Below are 12,960 nucleotides of genomic sequence, written 5' to 3'. Positions count from 1 at the left end.
ATGTTTTATATTTTATACCAAGTAAAGATCACCAAGCGCAAGACAAAAAAACATGAGTGTCTCCATGACTACTGATGTGGGTCCTCGTTGAAGCTTCTAGAAGATTCTATAGATGTGCAGGGGGTCACTGTGTACAGGTGGTAATGCACTCTCTCTTTTCCCAAACTAGTTACACTTCCCTAGCCACTTATACTCCATTAGCGTGTTCACACTGGTTAGTAATGGACTCTCAGCTCCTTTCTCCTTCGGCCCAATTTACCCCAAACATGATCCGCGAGACAAAACCGTTGCAGGAGTTGCAGTGATGTGAATTAAATGTTGCTCATCGTAGCAAGCCGTTGAAAAGCATTCAACATGTTTAGTCGCAGTTGCAAGGTTTTAGAACATCACAGGTCATCTCGTCGCAAATCTTTGGCCTGAACCCCACTTTGACCTCTTATACTCCTTTAGGGCGTTCACACACAGGCAGTAATGCACTCTCGCCCCCTTCTCCAAACTAGTTGCACTCTCCCTAGCCTCTTACACTCCCTTAGAACGTTCAGAAACAGGTAGTAATGCACTCATGGCCCCTTCTCCAAACGAGTTGCTCTCTCCCTTTAGCCTCTTAGACTCCGTTAGGGTGTTCACATGGAGGGTGCACCTTATTAGGGGCCCTCCGAAACCAGTCACTGTTCAGTGATAGTGTGCTACAAACCCCCCAGCGCCGAGTGAACACCGATGGTCACTTGTCAAGGGTGCGCTTCAACTAACGCAACACAGCATGGAGGATGCTTCATACACACGGGAGTCTCATGTGAGTAAGCCTGTTAGGACATCCATGGTTAGGTCAGATCTTGAAGACCACTAGAGAGAGAGGGATGAGTGCTGTGCATCCCACATGCTAATCAGGGTAACTTGACTTGGCAGTGAGGGTGACTCCAGAACGAGGTGGGCAGGGACTGGCATCGGAGAGAACCTCAATCACAGTTAGGCTCCGGCCTTGTGTGGGTGTGAGGGACCGAGGCGGTCACCCCATGTTGTGGGAGGTGCGACACTGGATGTGTTGGTGTTGAGGAAGGAGATGGCAGGAGACAGCAGTTCCGCATACAAAAAATAGTCATTTATTTAATTGACGGGCAGATCAGGGAATCACAATCCGGGTCCAGGCATGATACAGGGTTCTTCAAGGTAGGGCTGTAGTCAAGACCACCTTTGTCGAGTCCAAGACAAGTCCAAGACCAGGACCGGTCGAGACCAAGTCAAGACCGAGTCCAAAGAGGTTCAAGTCCAAGACAGACCGAGTCCAAAAGACTCGAGTCCGAGTCAAGACCGAGTCCAGGACAGAACAAACAAGTTGCATGCATGACAGTATAAAGACAATAATTTTGGGTTATTATTAATTTTGCTGATCTAAATACCCACCCAGGATTTGTAAGTATAACCATTCCCCTTAATATCACATACTTCCCTTGAATATTATGTAAGGGATAACGGCCGACGAGGTGACCGGTTCGATGGAAATAATGGCTAGGTGGAGGTCTAGAACTCCGGCGACGTGCGAAGCACGGAGACGGAGTTACCTCCGCCGTGCCATTATTTCCATCGAACCGGTCGACCTCGAAGGCCGTTATCCCGCTTATCTCCCGTTTGTATTCATAACCTGTATATTTAGAACATAGTTTTATTCCACCGTTGCGTCCGTTAACATCGCTAAAACTGTCTTGACTGTGGGACTACTTTCCGCCACATATCAACTTTCTACTTGCAGGACAAAACTGCCGTTACTAGTTCTAAAATGGATGGTTGCTATGGCCAAAAGCCAGTCGTTAGTTCTAAATGGCTGGTTGCTACGGCCAAAAGCCAGTCGTTAGTTCTATCTCTCCCGTTGTCAAGCGGCCATATCCCAGGATTCTGATTAACTTTAACTTTGAAAGATCGCTACTTTTATAGCCTACATGGCATCCAACTAGCTACAATCCACCTCCGTCATATGCTACAATGTTACTATGGTTCTGCACGTCTGTATTTCAGCTTGGATGCAACGTGACAGTTCATTTAAACTTCGCAACGAGTTTGGCGAATTAATATTCAAGTGTGTTACGGGAACTACTTCAAAGGTAGCAGGTTATACGAAGTTAATGGCCACCCCATCAGCCAATCAGAGAAGAGAATTCCATTGTTGAGGGAGATAAAACATAATAAAGATGCCTGGACTCGGTCAAGACCAAGAACCATATTTGGCAAAACCGGTGGCCGAGACCGAGACAAGTCCAAGTCAGATACCAGCCGAGTCCGAGACCATTAAAAAACGGACTCGAGTCCGAGTCCGGACTCGAGTACTACAGCCCTGCTTCAAGGCAACAACTAGGCACCAAACCAGGCACCAAACTAGGCAACAAACTAGGCCACAAACTAGGCAACAGATCCATACAAGGCGACTTTGCAAATCTATGGACCAAACTCTCCCCTTTGCCTCACAGCAAGCAAGGGTTACTTTTTCATAAACTTCAAATGAACACTCCTGGACCTCCAGCTCTTCCCATGTGGCTTCCCTGTCTCCCGTGTGTCTCTCATATGTGACTCACCCTGTGTGAAATACACCTGCCTTAAATAGGCTAGGCTATTAACCAATTAGTGATTGGACTGAACCACTATAGGACGTGTGTGTGGGGGAAGGGGGACTGCACCACTAACACCACTGTTAAAATCACAAGCTTACACAGACTACATAACACATACACAACAATAAACATTTAAGCGCAGTATGTATGGAGAGTCTGTGTTGCACCAGGTAGGCAGTCCAAAACTGGTCGAAGTGAAAAAGAAAAGGTCTTCTTTTTCACAGTGGGCCAGATAACCCTGAACAATGGCTCTTCACAATGTCTTTGCTGGCTTAGAGCAACACGGTGTAGTTCTTTTGTGGTAAAATGTCAGCTTTAACCTCGTTTGGATAGCACATTGCCGTGCAGTAAGGAGGATGGAGTCTCTCACATTGCTCATGTGTGTCCGGGACCGCTTGAGATTACCGTACACTGTGACATTGTTATTGCAGGTAAGGGCATTCCTTACCTGTTACAGCAGATGAATTAGCTACCCCAGTAGTGCTAAATGGATACCCAGTGTGTTGGACATTTCTGAAAATGGTGGGTTGTTATATGACTGACCTACCAACCGTCCAAACCGTCCACTACAGTACCTGACCTACCATCCACTAACCGTCCACTAGCCGAATTAATGGTGTTACAACCACAATCTCATCCTTTAGAATCCATTTCTGTTGTATTCCCATTTCTCTCTGTCAAGGATCTGGTACATGCCATATCCTGTCATTAGTTATTATGACAATTATATCCAACCATGAGTATAACATCATCCAAGTCTGATGGTAGCAAGCAGGTATGGTGGTTGAACAGTCGAGAGACATGACAGTGTCCAGCATATAGCCAAGACACAAGCACCAGTTTTCAACTTCTTTGCTTGCATGCCTGCTGAAGATGCTGCAAGGTTGTGGATTCAAACAGATCTAGACCATAGAGTCAGTTCAATGCTGGTTAAGATTATCCTATTAGACTAAAACAGTACATCTCACAAGTACAGATTTCATGTGGGACACAAAGCAGTAGTGCACTATGATGTCTTCGGAAACACTTGCACACAAGACCACACACTTTTCTAAATGAGCTAATTACCGTGCAGTCAGTCTATTCAACCATGCCTCTTTCATAAGTTATTTCTGTGCCATTGAAATTAGTTTTTTGTGGTCTTTATGAGTCATAAGCTGTGAATGTGAGAGGGAAGTGGAAGAGGCAAACAGCATATTATGACTTTGTTGGATTCACATTTAAGAGATTTGAACATGTGAGAGGTAATATTTTGGCATGTTGAAGATTTAGATATCAAAATGGCTTTGCAAATTGGCTTTCCACTCAGATGGGTTCTCTGTTCACTCTTGTGAACAGAGAACCCATTATATGAAATTATACTATGAAAGGCAAACTAAAAACAGTAAAATTACATTATATTAAACGATATTATTAAAGGCAAACTAAAACCAGAGAAATTACATTATTCCACTAAATCAGAATTGCACCAAAAAGCACATAAACTCTCAAATCAAGTCATATCCAATTACAGTTTTCAGCAAATAATAGGCTAAACTGATGTGATCTAAATTACTGTGTACTGTAAAGGGCATATTTCAGTTTTTAACAGTGTTGTCAACAATTTTTACCCACTAGTATGCCACATCTAAAGTATATACTTATATACTAATACAGTTGAACAACATGTTATAACATTGTAATAACACTTACTGATGTGCAATTGTCCCTTGATATTCATGTTACTGGACAGTAATATCACAGGTATCCCTATGACAGAGGGTTAACACACATCCACACCAACTCCTCATGTTAAGTAGGACTGAGAGTACAGTATGTCACTGGCCTGCATTCCTTTCCTATGAGTTAGACTTCTTCAAAAGAGCACAGAGACCACTCACCATTTAAATGTACAGAGTTCTTCAGTGTTCACGATACAGTACAGTAGCGTAGCCTAACTCATAACATCAAATCTACTGAGGACTCCTATTTTATTTATGCCTGTGTGGCTTGGAGATGCTTAATATTTAATAAAAACATATTGCTCACATTATCTGAGAGATGGCTTGGGGATTAAGAGTCCATTAATTATTGTTTAGTAGTGTTTATTTCTCCCTGTTCTCTTTCAAGTGTAATAACACAGACACCAAATAATGTACTCAAGGATCAAGGTTTTTATTTTTTATTTGTTTTGTTTTACCAGACACAGTGAACACAGACACGCAACGACACAAGAAGCAGAAGTACATGCAGTTCAGGGGTCTGATCTGGACATGATTTTACCAGAAGGCAAGCTGACCATGTGAGCTGTCTGTCTGTGCACATCTAATGTTTTACTTCATAGTTCATTCCTGTGTTACCATGGGTGATATCTGGGAGAGGTGGAGAGGGGGGGGGTTACATTACGTAGAGCATAATGTCCTGTAGCTTTATCGTTGGTCATTTGTATTCTTACATTAGTCCTTACATATTTAGCGGTACTTAAGTATAGAGTATGTTTAACATTAACAAACACCATAGCATAGGCATAGCAGTGGCATAGGAACTACAGGTTACTCAGGTCAACATGGAAACACCTGTAGCTCCCACGGCTAACACTGTGGCATAGGAACTACAGGTTACTCAGCTAAACATGGACACACCTGTACTGTAGCTCACACGGTTAGCGCTGTGGCATAGGAACTACAGGTTACTCAGGTAAACATGGACACACCTGTGGCTCACACGGTTAGCACTGTGGCATAGGAACTACAGGTTACTCAGGTAAACATGGACTGTGACCTGCCTGTGACTTCTGGGTGCATTGAAAATAAACATCCCAGCACGGCAGTGCTACTTGTAGCGGAGCCAGTTATTTCAGTGTGGGATTAAAGCCACAGCCTGTTTTCCAATAGACACGTAGCTCCTAAAACCTGGCTATTGCTACGGCAAAGAAACTGCAGATTACTTAGCAAAGATTACAGATTACTCAAAGGGCACATTAAGATCATGCTTTTTTTAGGTGACTGAATAGCCTATCATTTTCTGCTATTGCTGGGAAATTGAGAAAAAAAACAGTGAAACATCATTCTACAGTTCCTAAAAAAATATTGTAATATATAACATATAATTGTCTCATGATCTAGTATGTTATTTATGAATTTACACACTGCAATCACACTAGCAATCACACTAGTATATGATTTTCAACACACACTGTCACACACACACACACACACACACACACACACACACACACACACACACACACACACACACACACACACACACACACACACACACACACACACACACACAAACTCTGTTTATGACCCTGGCAGTAAGTGTTACAGTGAGGTTTAATATCCTGTCTTCTACAAATGTCAATCCATTTCCCTGTCATGATTCTCCACTCAATCTTCTGATTTGCCTGCTTTGTCTTTCTCGAAGGGCTGTTGTTAAGGAGTGTGTGTGTGCGCGGTGTGTGTGTGTGTGTGTGTGTGTGTGTGTGTGTGTGTGTGTGTGTGTGTGTGTGTGTGTGTGTGTGTGTGTGTGTGTGTGTGTGTGTATGTGTGTGTTATCTGGCAGATTGGGTGGCCATTTCCTGTGTGTTCCCAGGAGCTCTGTCTGAAGAGAGCGGCTCATTACCGTTTTACCTCAAACAGCTGTGAAATATTAAAGTGCAAATGTGTCTCTTCAGCGCGCGCTCCTCAGGAGCGGCTCCAGGTCGTAATGGGAGATGAGCCACGCCGGAGCGAGAACGGAGAGGGAGAGAGACGGAGAGAGAGAGGGAGCGGAGAGAGAGGGAGGGAGAGGGAGAGGAGCGGGAGAGAGAGAGAGGGAGAGAGAGAGGGAACAGGAGAGGGAGAGAGGGAGAGAGAGAGAGAGAGAAGGAGGTCCTCCTATTCTCTCGTGCTCCACGGGGCCCGACGGCCATTACAGGCACACTGTAATAAACACGGTGGAAAATATCAACGCAGAATAACAGAGTGGACGTTTACTCTCCGTCTCCCTCCCTCCTTCCCTCTTTCACCTGTTCCTCTATCTTTGTCTCACACACACTCTCTCTCTCACACACACACACACACACTCTCTCCCTCTATCTGTACAGCTCTCTCTTTTCTGAGCCCTTGCCTCTCCCTGCCTGTTTTGTTGAGTCTCTCATGTTCATATTCAGAGTGCTTTATTGGAATGACGAATAGGCATGTGTATCGCCAAAGCAGTCATTCCACAGAGGACAATAAATCAGAACATACACATTACACAACACACCATGATACACACCACCATACACAACATGATACACACACAACATACCATGATACACATCAACATCTCTCCCCCTCAAACATACCATGATACACATCAACACACCATATACATCAATATATCTCCCCTTCTTCTTCTCAAACATACCATACACATCAACATTTCTCCCTTCCTCAAACATACCATATATCAATATCTCCCTCTCTCCCCCTCAAACATACACATCAACATTTCTCCCTTCCTCAAACATGATCATCAACATCTCTCCCCATCAAACATACTATGATACACATCAACATTTCTCCCTTCCTCAAACATACCATATAAATCAACAGTGGACCCACACACAAAACGCCACAACGGTTTGAGGGAGTCTGTGGGTGTCCCCCCCTGAGGACATTTCTAAATTGCTGTCCAGTAAAGGCACAGTTTCTGTTCACTTTCGTCACAGAACAGGACCTGCACCAGGCCTATGCCTAACATGCGTGCATGATCCGTCGATTGACTCCTAGCATATGCATATCATATGCATGAAAACATTTTCTTTCCCAAGGGAAATTGGCATGGCCATATGATACCCGCAAACTAGAAGAAAAACACGTTGCTGTGTTTGTTTAAACATAAATGACATTTTGTGTGGACGTCATAGCATTAAGAATAAAGATGTTTAGTTTTTAATGAATGTAAATGCAGCCAGGACTGTCAGCTGTCACGCGTGGGTTATTGATACGGTACCGGCGCCTATGGCATGATCCACGGCTTGTTATATTACAGTGGTGCAGTGGTGTAATGGCCTCTTTTAGCACTGGTCTGGCAGAGCTTTTAGATACTGTTTTGCTTTCTTTCATAAATTGCTATAAAAGAGTGGGGTTATTAGTTGTTATTAGGGAGTAGGGTGGTTGCTAGGGAGTTCGTGATTGCTATTAGGGAGTGGGGTGATTGCTACTAGGGAGTGGGGTGGTTGCTACGGAGTGGGGTGATTGCTTCTATGGAGGGGGGTGGTTGCTAGGGCGTGGGGTGATTGCTACTATGGAGTGGGGTGGTTGCTAGGGAGTGGAATGATTGCTATTAGGGAGTGGGGTGATTGCTACTAGGGACTAGGGAGTGGGGTGGTTGCTAGGGAGTGGGGTGGTTGCTAGGGAGTGGGGTGTCCTTTTTTGGCATCTTCCCCCTGCACTCCCTCGTGGCCCTAATAGAGCTCTTTGTTACCATGGGCAGTTAGGACAGTGAGATGTTAGTGTTGGCCAGTTAGGACAGTGAGATGTTAGTGTTGGCCAGTTAGGACAGTGAGATGTTAGTGTTGGCCAGTTAGGACAGTGAGATGTTAGTGTTGGTCAGTTAGGACAGTGAGATGTTAGTGTTGGCCAGTTAGGACAGTGAGATGTTAGTGTTGGCCAGTTAGGACAGTGAGATGTTAGTGTTGGTCAGTGCTGCAGTCTCACTTATTCATTGGACATGTCAACAGATACCAGAATATCTCTCGACCTCTTTCTACAAGGCATTTGTGCTCTACCCCTCTCTCTCTCTCTCTCTCTCTCTCTCTCTCTCTCTCTCTCTCTCTTCCATCCAGCAGACAACACAGATTGCTTACAGCGGGTTCAAGAGTCAGACTCGGGCCGAGCGATTGTCAGGCGGTGCCGTAACCGCTGCTCCATTCCGCATTAAATGTCCTCTCTCACAGGCAGGTCTGGGCCGGACACGAGCCAGCAGTGGACCGGATCAGAGCCAGCAGTGGGCCAGATCAGAGCCAGCACTGGGCCGGAGGTGTGCTATCAGGATGATTTGTTTTTGCAGTGAATTACCAGGCAAGACGCAGCCCATTAAAAACACATAACACTGCAGCTATCAGCCCAGGAGGGTGTGTGTGTGTGTGTGTGTGTATGCTGCAGTAATGTCACAGATATACACTTATGAAGTCATGTACACACACACACACACACACACACACACACATTCACACAACCACGAGCACCAAGTGGTGTGTGAGGCGTTCCTGTTGATGTCGAAATGAGTCCAAATCACATCATAGCTGTTGGTGGCTGGGGGCGGGGGGGCAATCTGATTTCACTGATCCTTTGTTGGTTCATCTATGGACGGAGTGCAACAGCCCTTGGAGCTCATCGTGTCTGCATGGCCCAGGGGTGGACAGGAGGGCAGGCGTACTAAACCTCAAACCCAAATGTACCCACTGGAGGAAATATAATCCCAGGTGCTATTTCTCCATGTGTCACTGACGGATGATAATTCATCACTCTTTTGTGTGTGTGTGTGGGTGTGTGTGTGTGTGTGTGTGTGTGTGTGTGTGTGTATGTGTGTGTGTGTGTGTGTGTGTGTGTGTGTGTGTATGTGTTTAAGGGGCCTGTGGGTTAAGCATCTTTCACAGGCGTCAAGTCAAAGTCAGTCCCATCCTGGGTCCCGAGATGGACACACTCACAGGGGAGGGCATTGTGAACTCTGACAGGGAAAGCAGAGTGTGTGTTTGTGTGCACACATGTGCATGTTGGAGATTTATTTTGTTCAGATGTGTCTGTTGTTTTTGGATGTGAGTTTGACTGTTTGTGTGTGTGTGTGTGTGTGTTTGTTTTTAGGGGGAAAGGGCTAACTGCAGGGATATCCACAGCTTCCACCTGCCCTAGAGATTAAACAGACAAATCTGCTTGGTCCAGCCCATAAGCCCTTGGAGCACCACGGCAACCATCTCCATAGTGACACTACAGGGAGGCCGGTTTCCTCTGGTGACACGAGACAAATAGAACATGTCCACGGTGTTCCGTACACTCTGCCCCCTCGGGTTCGGCGTTTTGTTACATTTACCACAGAAGGATTGAGTGATATGATATGCTTATGGTATACATCATTCAAAAGAGGAGGATCTTATCAACAAAACAAGCCCTCATTGAGGTTCCTTTGAAAACTGTGACCAATCCTATGAGCGATTTATGATGTTTTCTAAACAAAGTTCGGGAGGAGCCCATAGGGTTGATTGACAGCCATCACTCACCCAACTTCCGGACATAGGGTATAAAACCCTCCTTCCTTGCTGCCCCTTACGTCATGCTGGAGTTGCAAAGCCTCCCACCTCCTCCCCTGCTCCTCCATTTCACTATTAGCTCCAAGCTCCAAATGACCCCTCATTCATGGCGGGTGTTAGCGGTCATCACTCACAAATGATCCGCTATTGGCATCCCAGGACCGTGGCCAGCTACCAAGCCAAACTTGCTATTCTCTGTACTCACTTCAAGCAATCCAAGGGCGAACTAGTGAAATTGAGATTAGAGCCCGATATTTTGTATGTTGACAGTAACAGTGTTCCGTACACAACGGTCGTGGAATCGTAGCAGAGTTCCGTACATTGCTTTTGGACATAAATTAAACAAACATCGTACTTCGCAGACGTGACTTTTACATTGTTCAACGCTGCTAGATTTGATTTTATTAAGATTGCATAGTCAATGAAGCGTTTTGTTTCTTAATTTTGTGACTATGATAATGTTAAATTTAGGCAACATGCAGCTAGCCATACTGGCAAGTAGCCTAGGCTGATACGTTTACGTCCTGTAGGCTAGTTGTCAACTTTGAACTCTGTTACTTTTAAAATAAAAAATGGGAACTCATCAACTCATTCTTAGTGCAGCAATTAAATATTTCATTTAAATGTCAAAGTGTATCTAGTGCTTATAACAGAAACTGTGACCTGTAGATGTGGAAGCGGCTCGGACAACTGGTTCAAAGTGTATGTGCTATGATACGCATCACAACATGGACATTCATTGAGCCGTTTTAAATATGAATGCTATATCAAAGACAATATTGCAAAGTGCATGGTCTTGGAGAGCTAGCTAAAGGTACATCACGTGTAGTGAGTACAGTGCAATTTCAAGAAAGCCATGTAAAACCAGGAACATAACATTTGTGAACTAAAAAACAAAAGCACTCCGTGAACGCATACCTCCACCAAGCGCCTCCTGTCCAAACGGTGATCCGGATCCGGATCGCTCCCTAAATATAATCGTTTCTTCATTGGGTCATTACTGAAAATTTCACCGAAATCCAGCCTTACGTTTTTTAGCTATCTTGCTTAGAAATCAACAAACAACCCCCGATAAAAACAAAACCGTGTGTGAGTACTTCCTTGTCTAGGCACGCAACGTTATTACCAAAAGCGCCTGCCTGCACCATGGCCTGCACTTGGTATGATTTGACAACGAGTATATTAATTATAAGACTACCATAGTTCAAATGATAACCATATATTAGGCTGACAACCTGTTGTGTTTTGCGAGTAAATGCATGTAGTAAATAGTATACAAATTTAATAAAGCTCTAAAATAATTGCATGGAAGTCTGATTTGAAAGAACCAATCAGATAATATCATTTCAGCCAGAAATACCGAGGTAGACATGACTGAAGTTAAGAAATATTCTAATCCTTCAAAGGATTTACAAAAGACATAGGTCATGAATGAATATCAAATTAATTAATACAAATAAGATAACAACCTACCCCCCGGACAACTAGACAAGGTCCAACCTGGTGTTGGTTAGGGAGGGAGGGTGGGTGGGAACATAGAAAATCGATGCCTGAAGGCAACTGGGCAGGTGCCTGAGCAGAGTAATAAAGCCAATGTAGCATGTAACATTTTAATGTCCTTGTAAGACCAGAACATGTACAACAAAATTGAGTACAAACTACCTATGTATGGCATGCCACATAGTACCACACTGATGCTTACACACTCTGCGTAGTACCAGAGGGTGCAACTGTCACACTGTGGCCACAGGAGGACCTGGCAGGACCCAGGCGTAGCCATATACCCGCACAGGGCACAGTGGGCCAGGGCCTCCCTTGCGGCCGCTTGCCTAGGCCTCTCTCTCCTGCCAGCTAGGGCGCCTTTTGGCAGCCTCTCTTGCTGCCCGTGCAGCAGTCTTTTCAGCCTGCTAAGCAGCGACCTGCTGCAGCCTGACCACGCGTTGGGCTGCCTGATCCTGCTGCTGTTGTTCTCTGCAGGCTGCCTCAGCCTCCAGCCTCTGGCCGGTGCATCGAGATGGGGTGTTGGCAGCAGCGGGGGCAGTGGTGGTGGAGGCAGCGGGGCGGCTGTGGTGATGGAGGCAGGGAGGGTGGCAGTGGTGGCAGATGAGGTGGTGGTGGTAGAGAGGGGTACCGTGAGACGTGTTTCCCCAGCAGCGTTCCTGCAGCAGTGAACGATGGTGTGTTCCCTGGATGTCACCTGCATACACGTAGCCTACCTCTGCCCCTTGCAGGGCTCCAGACTAACTTTTTTCACAAGGAGTACAGTGGCCCCAAACTGAAAATGTAGGGGCACACTCCGTAAATCAACTTGCTAACCAACTATTTGCATTTCAACTAACTTCCACGGTATTACTAATAAATACTTTGATAACATATGCAGAAATTACCTGCACTATTCCCAAAACACACGTGCATGTCTGTCTCCTAAACATTTCCTCACCTATCCAGACATGCATGCAAACATTTTGAAAACAAAACTCAGTCATAGGTTATTGAGAATGATGACTTTCTCTTCAGCATTGTTAAGGCGTATAGCTGAACAGTCATCCTTTACTGTCTATGGTTAAAACGAGGCATTGAAACAGTGTTTGCCCCTGTAACGTTTGCTGAAAATATTATGCAGACTGTTGCGATTGACTGTGATTGATTGGGAGTAGCACCGACAGGAGGTTATAGACACTGACAGGAAGGCTGAGATGTCGTTCCAAACTCTGGTAATTTATTTTTATGAAGTTGTACAGGCTAGCACAAGGGCAGCAAGAGGTGTCCACTCGAAAACAACAAACTGATCACTGCTAATCAGTCAACCGCTTGTCCACTCGTCAATCACACAACACAACTTACTCACACGTAATTTACTTCAACTCGATTGACTGACACATGCTCACACATTTTTGAAATCATACACACAGGACGCTTTATGATAGTCTTTCTAAATGGGTTTAGGTAATGATCAGGTAATTATCAGCCTATAATAAAAACCACACCTGGTCGGTGTAAACCAGGACATGTTAGCGTGTTAGCAACATGTAGCCCATCAAGCTAGCCGCTACTTTAACCTCAGATGCTCCCTGGATTTTTTTCAGGAAGGTCATTAATTAC

The sequence above is a fragment of the Sardina pilchardus genome, chromosome 3 (genome assembly GCF_963854185.1).
Source record: "Sardina pilchardus chromosome 3, fSarPil1.1, whole genome shotgun sequence".
In the NCBI taxonomy this organism is placed as follows: Eukaryota; Metazoa; Chordata; class Actinopteri; order Clupeiformes; family Clupeidae; genus Sardina; species Sardina pilchardus.
Note: the sequence above shows the minus strand (reverse complement) of the source record.